Source organism: Erithacus rubecula, assembly GCF_903797595.1.
Source record: "Erithacus rubecula genome assembly, chromosome: 3".
Classification (NCBI taxonomy): Eukaryota; Metazoa; Chordata; class Aves; order Passeriformes; family Muscicapidae; genus Erithacus; species Erithacus rubecula.
The window spans coordinates 16171165-16180867 of NC_136689.1; positions in this window are offsets into that span (position 1 = coordinate 16171165).

The following is a 9703-nucleotide window of genomic DNA, read 5'->3' on the forward strand; positions in this document are numbered from 1 at the left end:
AGGAGCCACCTAAGTATGTGTGAGAGAAGTGAGAGGAGGCAGGAGGAAAGGGAGTAGGAGTTTAACCTAGCACAGAAAATTCCCTCCCCAAAATAATTTGAATGCAAAAAGAAATTAATCTATTCTATTTATTTCCCATTATAATGAGCTATTTTTGCTTCAGGCTGCCAATCATTTCTGCTGACTCCAAACCTTCAAATATCTTGCATCATATATTGCATGAGCTAAAATAAAATGTAACAGAGGGTTAAGAATAGATATTGAAAATTTTTGCTAAATTTATCAACTAGAAAAGTGGCAAGAGCTAATTTATAAGAGAATAATTTCATTCTCCAAAGTGATTTAGTCTGTCTTTCATGACTGTGTCTAAGTAATTAGCAAACTTTGTAAGCAAAATAGCTCTTTTCAAAATGTGCACTAGATCTGCAGACAGATATTTTGGTTCTTAAGGAGATTTAAATCCATATTTGCACAACCCTGAACCCAAGTTTTCAGGTGGCCTTGCCTGAGGGGAAAAAAAAAAGGTAGAGGAAATAGGAATACATGAAAGAAATACCACTATCCCAAGATGGTGAAAGGAGAAGTCTCATAAGAAACCAGCCCCATGCCTGGGATATGCCCTGCTGATGACACCAGGGTGCCAAAGGGGATTATAACCCAGGAATGAGGGCTGGGGTACCTCAGGGCATCCCCTCTGTCAGTGAGAGCACACAGTAATCACTGCTGATCACATGGGGGTGCTTCCCTTACCAGCAAGGCTTCTGAAGTGCACAAAATGCATCCTAACTTTCATTATTATTAATATTATTATTGTTGTTGTTGTTATTGATGTGTTTACAGGGAGACTGAATTTTTAGAAAAGGAAGTTTTGTATTTTGAAAATGCATGGGAGGACTGTTTGACCTTAAATGGCACCCACAATTCCCTAATCCTCTCAGAAGCAGCCTCGTCACGCCACACAAACCATTTAGAGGAACTCCAGGCCACTCTAAAATCAGGGGGCATATGATTAGCATTAAACCAAAAAGCATTTTAATCCTTCTGCAAGATTAAAAGGGTGCTGAAAAACAAAGTGGTGTTCCTGTTTCTCTCTGAACAAAATATTTCATTTCATAACAACAGGAAGCCCTCGAGAAGAAACACCTGCACATTGAGGTGGATGAGCATGTGGCTGGAGGGATTTTCAACTCTATCCATCCAGCTATTAACTCCAGGGCAGTTGCTCCAAATCTGCATCAGTAGCACTGGGAACAGCCCCTGTGTCCAGCCATCAGACCTTGCTCAGTTCTCAAATGGCTTATCTGTAGCTCCCTAATAGAGAGGCTTACAAATAAGTGGCTCAGCTTGGTAAAAGCCACTTTATAAGCTGCCTGCTACAATACAAAGCTTCCTTCTTTGATTAAAAGGTACTAAATTTATGGGAAGACAGCAGTGATACACCTTCCTGACACTTATTGAGAGCAAACTGATTTATGAGAGCAGAGAAGCTAATAAAAATGTATAAATTGAGTCAAAACCTTTATGGTGGAGCTAAAAAATATACTTTTAAATATTTGTAAATGATGAACTGCTTTCTGGACTTACAGACAGGAATTGAACACTTTAAAAAATCTCTCCCTACCTAAAAGCTGTGTGCATGGGTCTGATGTTATTCTATTTAATTATAACATCTGGCTGACCATCAGCATCCTGGGCTATTTCTTGGTGCAGTGGAATCAGAAGTGCTCTGAAGATGACTATTTCTTTACTCAGGACTGAGTAATATGGGGTGATCAGGCTTCTGTTCTTTACAAAGCCCAAAAATACCTGAAGCCCCTAAGCCCAGGCCATAGGCTGAAAATATAAGGAGGCATTGCTGCCATATTGACATTCCTTTGTTATTTTATATGTGGAATTTGGTCTTGAACCAAGACTGGATAGGGATTTGCCCTTGCTATCCATCAGTTCATTCAGTATCTGTAATACATGCCATGATAAGAAACAAAATCCAGTGTGCTATGCTAAGATGGAGCACCTATATTAATTCTCTTACCCATTTTCCATTGCTCATGGCAAATTTCCACTCCAGCTAGTGAAAATTATAGTATATTGATGGAAGATGATTCAAAATCTTGAGAGAGGGGAGACAGAAAAATCAAAGGGAAACTTGCAGATTCAGCATCTTTATTACAATATGAGTGTGTATTTTCTTTTGAAGACATTGCATTAACAAGTCACTTGCTTTGGATTCCTGGATTTAAGAACAAAGATCTTAACCAGCACTTGATGGGAAATGTGCTGCAGGAGAGCCTGGTGCTATGGTAACAGAGCTGGATGCCTGTGTGAGCTGCACTGAAGCAAGAACCATCAAACAGCAGCTTCACTCCCATCCAGTTCCACTGGAACAGCCACTGGAATTTCAAGCATTGTGAAATCACTCCTTCTGTTTCTGTGTCAACACAGGGTAGTCTTCCTCCAGAAAATTTCCCTTCAAGGAAAGGTTTTTAAGGGAGCATGCATCCAAATTATGTCAGTTAAAATTGAAAATTTCTTTGAAAACACCCCCTTTACTCAGGGTAGGACACCTAGATACCTACTTCTGCATCTTAGATTTACTCATGGTTCTATTACCCTACTTTGCAAGTTGTCCATGAAATACAAGGAACTAAACTAAAGATCTGAAAACAATACATATATTTTCCCTGTACTGACCAAGCAGCCAGTGGCCTTTCAAGTCTGCATTTTGAGGTCTGATTTCAGGCACTATAGTAGGTGTGTGCAGGCAGATTCCTTCATATAAACTTCAATGAGCAGTAATCATTTCTGGAAATGTAAGCTGCTGACTGTGTGCATGCTAGTGCTGGTGGGATCAGGGTCCAGTGGTGATTGAAAACAGCCTCCAATTCCCTAAGGAGATTGTCTGACCTGAACTATAAACCTCTGCAGTTAAATTGCACTTCCTTTCAGGCCCTTGGATAGCTTCATTGATAGCAAACAAACAGACTAAAATTGCTTATTTTAAATTAATTGCAAATGCAGCAGTAAAGCTAATTAATCCTAATGTCCCAGCTTGGTAAATTGGTCACAGCAGGAAGGAAAGGGTATCTGGCAGCTCTGTGTTTTTAGGGTATGTGTAAGGTAGATCTATCTTCACTTTATGAGTTTGATTTGGCTACTGTGTCCCCAGAGCATCAGGACAGGGACTGTTGGCTCTGTATCTCATGCAGAAAGGTGCTGTAGATAAAGACCTATCCCAGCCCACGTGAGAGCCCCATTCCCTGCACTGACAGCCTGGGGAGGCCTGAGAGACCAGGTGCAGCCCAAAGAAGGCTGCAGAGGGGACAGCTGAGGTGCTGCTCCCAGCCTGGCATGCTTCTCCTTCATTCACAGGACCACAGAGCCTGGGAAGCTGAGAGCAGAGGTCCAGCAGAGGTGAGAAGGAGATAAAGCACAGCTATAACACACCCTGTTAAAGAGGAACAGCCTCATGTTTTTAAAATTGTCCTAGAGTAATCCTGCTTTCATCTTTTGCCAGACAAGATAATAGTTCTCATTTTTTTCCCTTTAAAAGAAGAAAATTGGAGACTGCAAATAACACTGTGGCCCTTAAAAAAATGAAGGCACAAACACTGAACAGATGCACTGAAAGCACTTCAGTAAAGACCTCCAGGTACATGAACACCAGACCCACCGTGAAATTACAGTTAAAATACAGGATTCATCTCTCTCTGCGAGATTCTTTTTCTGCAAGATTTTTCTCTGGGAGAATTTCTTTGGAAGGAAATTACTTTCTTTTTGTTTGCCAAATGCTTCTTAGAAAGTTGTACCCAGAGCTGCATACAGCTCAGGGTGCTATGGCAGCAGTTTCCTCACAAGTGAGACGTAGCTTGAGAGCAAGTGTTTGCACATTTAATATGCAATGCAGCAAGTATCAGTGCAGAGGTGCAGAACAATAATAGGATATTGCTCCTGCAACTTCCTTCAAGTATTTTTGAATGCTATTAGATCCTGATGGGATTGTCATTTGATAAAAGACAAGGAAGTGCAAGGGTTATAGCAAGAAGTGGGCCCATGTCATGATAAGAATATTACAGGACAACTTGAAGATATTTACAATTACTTTCACCCCGTCCATGTTTAGAACAAGGTGCTACCCTTGCTGTCCTCTTATCTCTCTCTAGCTTCCTCCTGAGGAGTTCAGCAGCTGTTGCTCTCCTGGCTCTGAGGAGTGGAAACCCAGAGGAGTCATTGTGGGGAGCAGCATGGAGCTACTTCCAAAAGTCACTTAGAGATGGAGCAGCTGAAAGCAATCTCCCATCAGTCAAATCTCTGTCTGATGTGCAGGTCTAAAAATAACCCTGCACAGTCTGTGAGAGATGAGAGCCCATTACAGCCTCCACCTTGCCTTTGCTCAGTGTCCTCACAAAACAGAGCAGTGTGGCTGAGGGGGATCACTGGAGCTGACCACGGTGAGCCTGCCTGTGCCCCCACGAGGAAAAAAAGCAGCCACTGAAAAATGAAGGCAGATCCTTGTGCAGGATGGTGTGGTGATTCAGAGCAAATAGTTGTCCAGGCAGCAGCCTAAGACAGATCGATACCTGTAATAAGGCTCATCATGCTCCAATAACCACTGCAATCTGCCTAGGAAGTCCATGCTGGATGAAGGGGAAATGTGTGTTCCTGAGGGAAAAGGCATTTAAGAGTAAATTCGCATTAAGTGAAAATTATTTGCTGATGAAAGATTTAGCCAGTTAGCAACTGGGCAAAAGATGGGTGTGTGGCAGGGAAAGAGCACATAATATTTTCTGATAGATTCAGCTGAGGTTTGTGGTCGTGATATTCAATGTAAGCTGCACTAAAAACTGCAGCTTTGCTTCCAAGCATAGCTACTTTTTAATTCCTTTTTAAGAATTTCCCTAATACTTCTACAGAAGAGAGCCAAGACAGATCTATTGGAAAATAGACTATTTTTATATCTTTATTTAAATATTATAAAGAAGTAAACTTCTAAGAAAAAAAAAAAAGTTCATATTATAGTTTTTAATGGGTTCTTTTTTTTTCTTTTAGTTTATGGAGTTTTTTCCTCCAAAATGTGTGGTTAGACAGTTAGAGATAAGAGCATTTATGATTTTCCATATAGATCTGATGAAACAGCTTCTTCATTTACATTTCAAAGAAGGAATTGGATGGGTGAATTATGCAATATAAGAATGTAAGGCAGAAGAAAAAGAGGTAAATGAAAGTGAGAGGAGCATCATACAGCTACAAATAGCTCCTGGAGCTACCCTGGAAAGAAGAGTATTCACAGCTCACTGTAGCTTCATGCCTGACAAACAAATTTTGACTATTTTACTCTGGAAACAAGAGCATGCACTATGATTCAGGGATTGGGGGGGAGGATTTCAAATGCTTTTGTTACTGAGTATTGGCTTCACACCACTTAATGGCTCTTTAGATGTGCCCCTGCACATCTTCCTTGACAAACCCAAGAAGTGGTACAGCCAGGCAGACAGAGCCTGACTGTCATCAGTGTCCATCACCTGAAGCTGATGTCCCTGGGATGTTGCCAGACTGGTGTCTCTGTCACTGTGTCCATGGGATGCTGGAGCTGATGTCCCTGGGATGTTGCCAGACTGGTGTCTCTGTCACTGTGTCCATGGGATGCTGGAGCTGATGTCCCTGGGATGTTGCCAGACTGATGTCTCTGTCACTGTGTCCATGGGATGCTGGAGCTGATGTCCCTGGGATGTTGCCAGACTGGTGTCTCTGTCACTGTGTCCATGGGATGCTGGAGCTGATGTCCCTGGGATGTTGTCAGACTGATGTCTCTGGCACTGTGCTCCTGCACCCAGCGGGACTCACATGGACACTGTTGGGGATGCTGGCACAGAGGAAAGATTTGCACTCCCACCACTTGCTGTAGCCACAAATAATAACTGAAGCCCAGGGTGAGGAGGGTGTCTGCCTCCCATGCCCTGCCTCCTGCCACCTGATCTCCCAGCCATCCAGTCCTTCCCTCCCCTTCCCAGCCAGCAGCAGGCGAGAGCCAGCCAGCCCCAGCTGGAAAGGGAACAGCGTGGCCGAGACAGAGTGAGTACAATGCTTTAAATGGAGCGAGTTGGACAGTTGTCAATGGAAAGGAAATTAGTTGGAATCTAGATCTAACTAAAAGAAACTATCCAGATTACTGACGCTGTAAATTGGATTAAAATTAAATCCTACGGGAAAATCGATGGAAAGCGATAAGCAGGCAAGACAAAATGACAGCAGAAGGAGGCAGACGCTCCCTGAGAGCTTATTCAAGAGAACCAGTCAGAAGAAGAAAAGAAAATTTAATTGAGCCAATCCAAATCTAAATGGTAGAAAAATAAGGGAAAATTGGAAGAGATTAGAGAGAAAGCCAAAGAAAAATTTGTTTAAGAAGGTTATAAATCAGTACACACAACAGAAAATGAGAGGGAAATTAAAAAAGGAAAATGGCAATTTTAATTATGTCTTAAAGTAAGTGAAATTAATTGTCTGGGAGTAGGTTTTTTTATAGGATGCATTTGTTTACATGGAAGTAGACTTTAATTGACATGAAGATGTTGTTTCTCTGAAAACTGGCTGTTTTTTTTTTACCTGTATGTGCTCTTACAAAGCCTCTGAAATGCATGTGTCCTCACTCCATGCCCTGAAAAACAATGCTTTTTTTTCTCTCTCGCTTTTCCTTTGCAGGTTCATCCCTTGCAGAGGAGCTGCTCAAGGCCATGGGCAGCTGGAGCTGCCTGTGTCCTGCCAGCCTCCCACGAGGGGCAGGGCACAGGGAGCCTTCTCAGGGTGAAAAGCTTTACCTTTCCTTGGATATAACTACAGTACCACTGGATGTCACTGTTGTTTCATGAAAGACAAAAATCTTAATGTGCTCTTTTTGACAGATAATGTTTAGTACATAGACATATACATGTATTTATATTCTCTTTCCCATACATTTTCTGCATGAGGATTGAAATTACAGAAAGTCTGTGCAGCCTCCTGGCTCTCACATATTTGATGACCATTTTTATACAGACTGTGTTTATGGGTCCTTTTGTGACACTCCAAGAAGCATCATTTCCAAAATGGATTGGTTTCTGCTGTGGTAGATGTAGAGTCACAGTGGTTTGGGGTTTCTTTTCTTCCATTTATTTTATTTCCAGGGAATTATTTCAACTCACCTCAGCTGGACTGATTGCAGCTGTGTTGGGGCAGAGAGGTGAGCTGCCTGTGGAGCAGCAGCATCTGGTGCTGTTGGTGTGGAGCCCAGAGAGATGGGCACTGCCAGGGCAGTGCTGCCCATAAATCAGGATTACCCTGGAGGCATCTGCTTCCCTCCACTTTTACAGAGTGTGCAGAGACTGACCCTGAATCTCCTGTACTGAGAGTCAGTGAGAACTCAGACCCTATTCCTTACAGAGGAAAAAGCTCTTTTTCCTTCCCCTTTGGTTGCCTGGGGTTGTATTTAGCTGGCCAAATGAAGACAAATAACTCTCTTTAAAGTCAGTGAAGAGGAACAGGCAATTCCAGGAAAGTGATTCATCCCATCTGGAAGAACACTTGTAACAGACAGGTGAGGTAGGTAAAGGCTTTTAGGCATCTATTTCTGTCGAGTAACACTGCAGAAACCTTCAGTGACCAAGAAGATTCCTACCCATTTTTCCTAGTATAGGAACTTCTACAGCATGATTTTGTGAACTAGTATGCAGATGTTTCCTACATAAACTCCACTCCATTATTAATCATCTTTGAGGCAACCTTCTACATATTTCCCTAATGCTGAATATGCCAGAAAAGGCACATGATGCTCAGTGACTCACCCCTAACTGGCCATCAGGTGCTCTGCTAGCTCCATCCAGGGATTGAGAATGAATCCAGAGAGCCCTCAATAGCTCTGCTGAAACACGCCTGGAGCTGACCCAACAATTTGGCAGTATGGACAGGGCACTGCTGCTCCCAGCAAGGCTTCTGGTGCCATTTCATAATCAGTGCTGTAGCTTAGGGGGGGAAAAAAAATAAAATTCTGTGGGTGGCAGCTACATTTCAGTTCCCAGCTCCCAGAGCTTTATCTGGTACACTGAGGACAACAAAACTGTTGTTATGTATCACAGAATATGAAATGCAATACTGAGAAAGTGGTCCTCTATTTGTATGAAAATAGTTCAACTCTGTAAACTCTTCTCCCTCTCACACCCATTCCAAGTGTTATAGACTTCTTTAAGGCACCATTGACCTTCCCTAGCATGACTGGTCCTTTCAATGAGATAGCAGCTGTGGACTCCTGTACAAAAGTGGAGTATGAGAGTCCTGCTCCTCTTAAGGAGCTCTTAAGAGGTCAGGGAAGTCTGAATAGGGTGAATAAGGAGAAGAAGAAATTTCTGACAGTTTCCTGTATCACTTAATGGAAGAAAATTTAAATAAGAGACAAAGAATGAGGATAAATGCCGAATTATTCTAGTGAGAAGTTAACATGTTTGAGGCTAAAGGTCATGAGTGTGGACTGGCCTAAGAGATTTGCCAATTTTAATTAAAAATTACTCTAAAACAACAAGGAGGAATAATGTGTGCTGTGCAAATTGAACAGGAGACTCTTAGGTCCTGGCTGTTTCTAGCAGCACTCTTTTAATTTCGTATCCATAAATAAAGGAGTGTGGAAAGACTGCTGTCATTCAATATAGCACAGCAAAACATCTGAATCATGCAGAGTTAGTTTCAGGGAACCAAAATGATAAGACATGTCTAAAAATGAGACTTAATACAGTAACTGCTCAGAATGCGGCTGCTTTGGGGTGTGATAGGCAAATCCCCCATTTCTCCACGGCACAAACCTCTGCCACCACCTGTCCCTTTGACCTACTGCTCCCTACAGAGACAAAGGCAGGAAACTTGTCTCCCCAGTGAGTGCACACGCACCCTAGCTGCATCTTCTATGCCTTACCGTGATGGCCACCCGGAGGCTCGTCCCTGCCAGTGCCTCGGGCACTCCTGGGAGGTGCTCAGTGCTCGGGGGCTCCAGCCCAGGCTCCCCAGCGCCCTGCTCGCCATGGGGGCTGCGGGGAGCCGGGGCTGTGCGGCCCGGCCACAGCCCGCCTACAGGAGAGCTGCCATCGCATCATACAGCGAAACACATACATAAAGTGTATGAAATGAAGCAGCCTGCAAAGCGCCCAGAGGGACGTGCGAGGGGAGATTCCACCCCTCCAGTGGTTGCATGATGCCCCACGGGTGCGGGAAGCTGAGTAACATCCCTGTACCCTCGCTTCGTCCCCAGCTTCGGGGCTCCCCAGGACAGAGGGCAACACTAAAATTATCAGGTTTTCTATATTTGTCATTTGTATGAATTTTCCCCATGTGTTTGCTTCCCCAGCTGTTTCACGGTACACGTTCCCGTGGCAGCGCGGAGATCGAATCTGCTTCACGCCGGTGGTCGGCACTCGGAGGGTGCCAGGGGCTGCGAGCCGCTGTTGCTCCGCGCTGCACAGCGCAGGGAGGCTGGAGCGCACACGGGACGGGGCTGAGCCCTGCCCGGCATTCATCCCAGCCGATGCGGGAGCTCCTCCTCGCGGCTCCCAACGCGGAGCCCCATTCCCGCTGGGAGCGCTTCCAGGCGGGGAAGCGGCACCCCGGGAGCGGCAAGCTGACAGCATCGCTGTGCAGCATCCTTTTAGAAAGCTTTTTGCATTTGCTGTTATCTCCACGACTCATATGT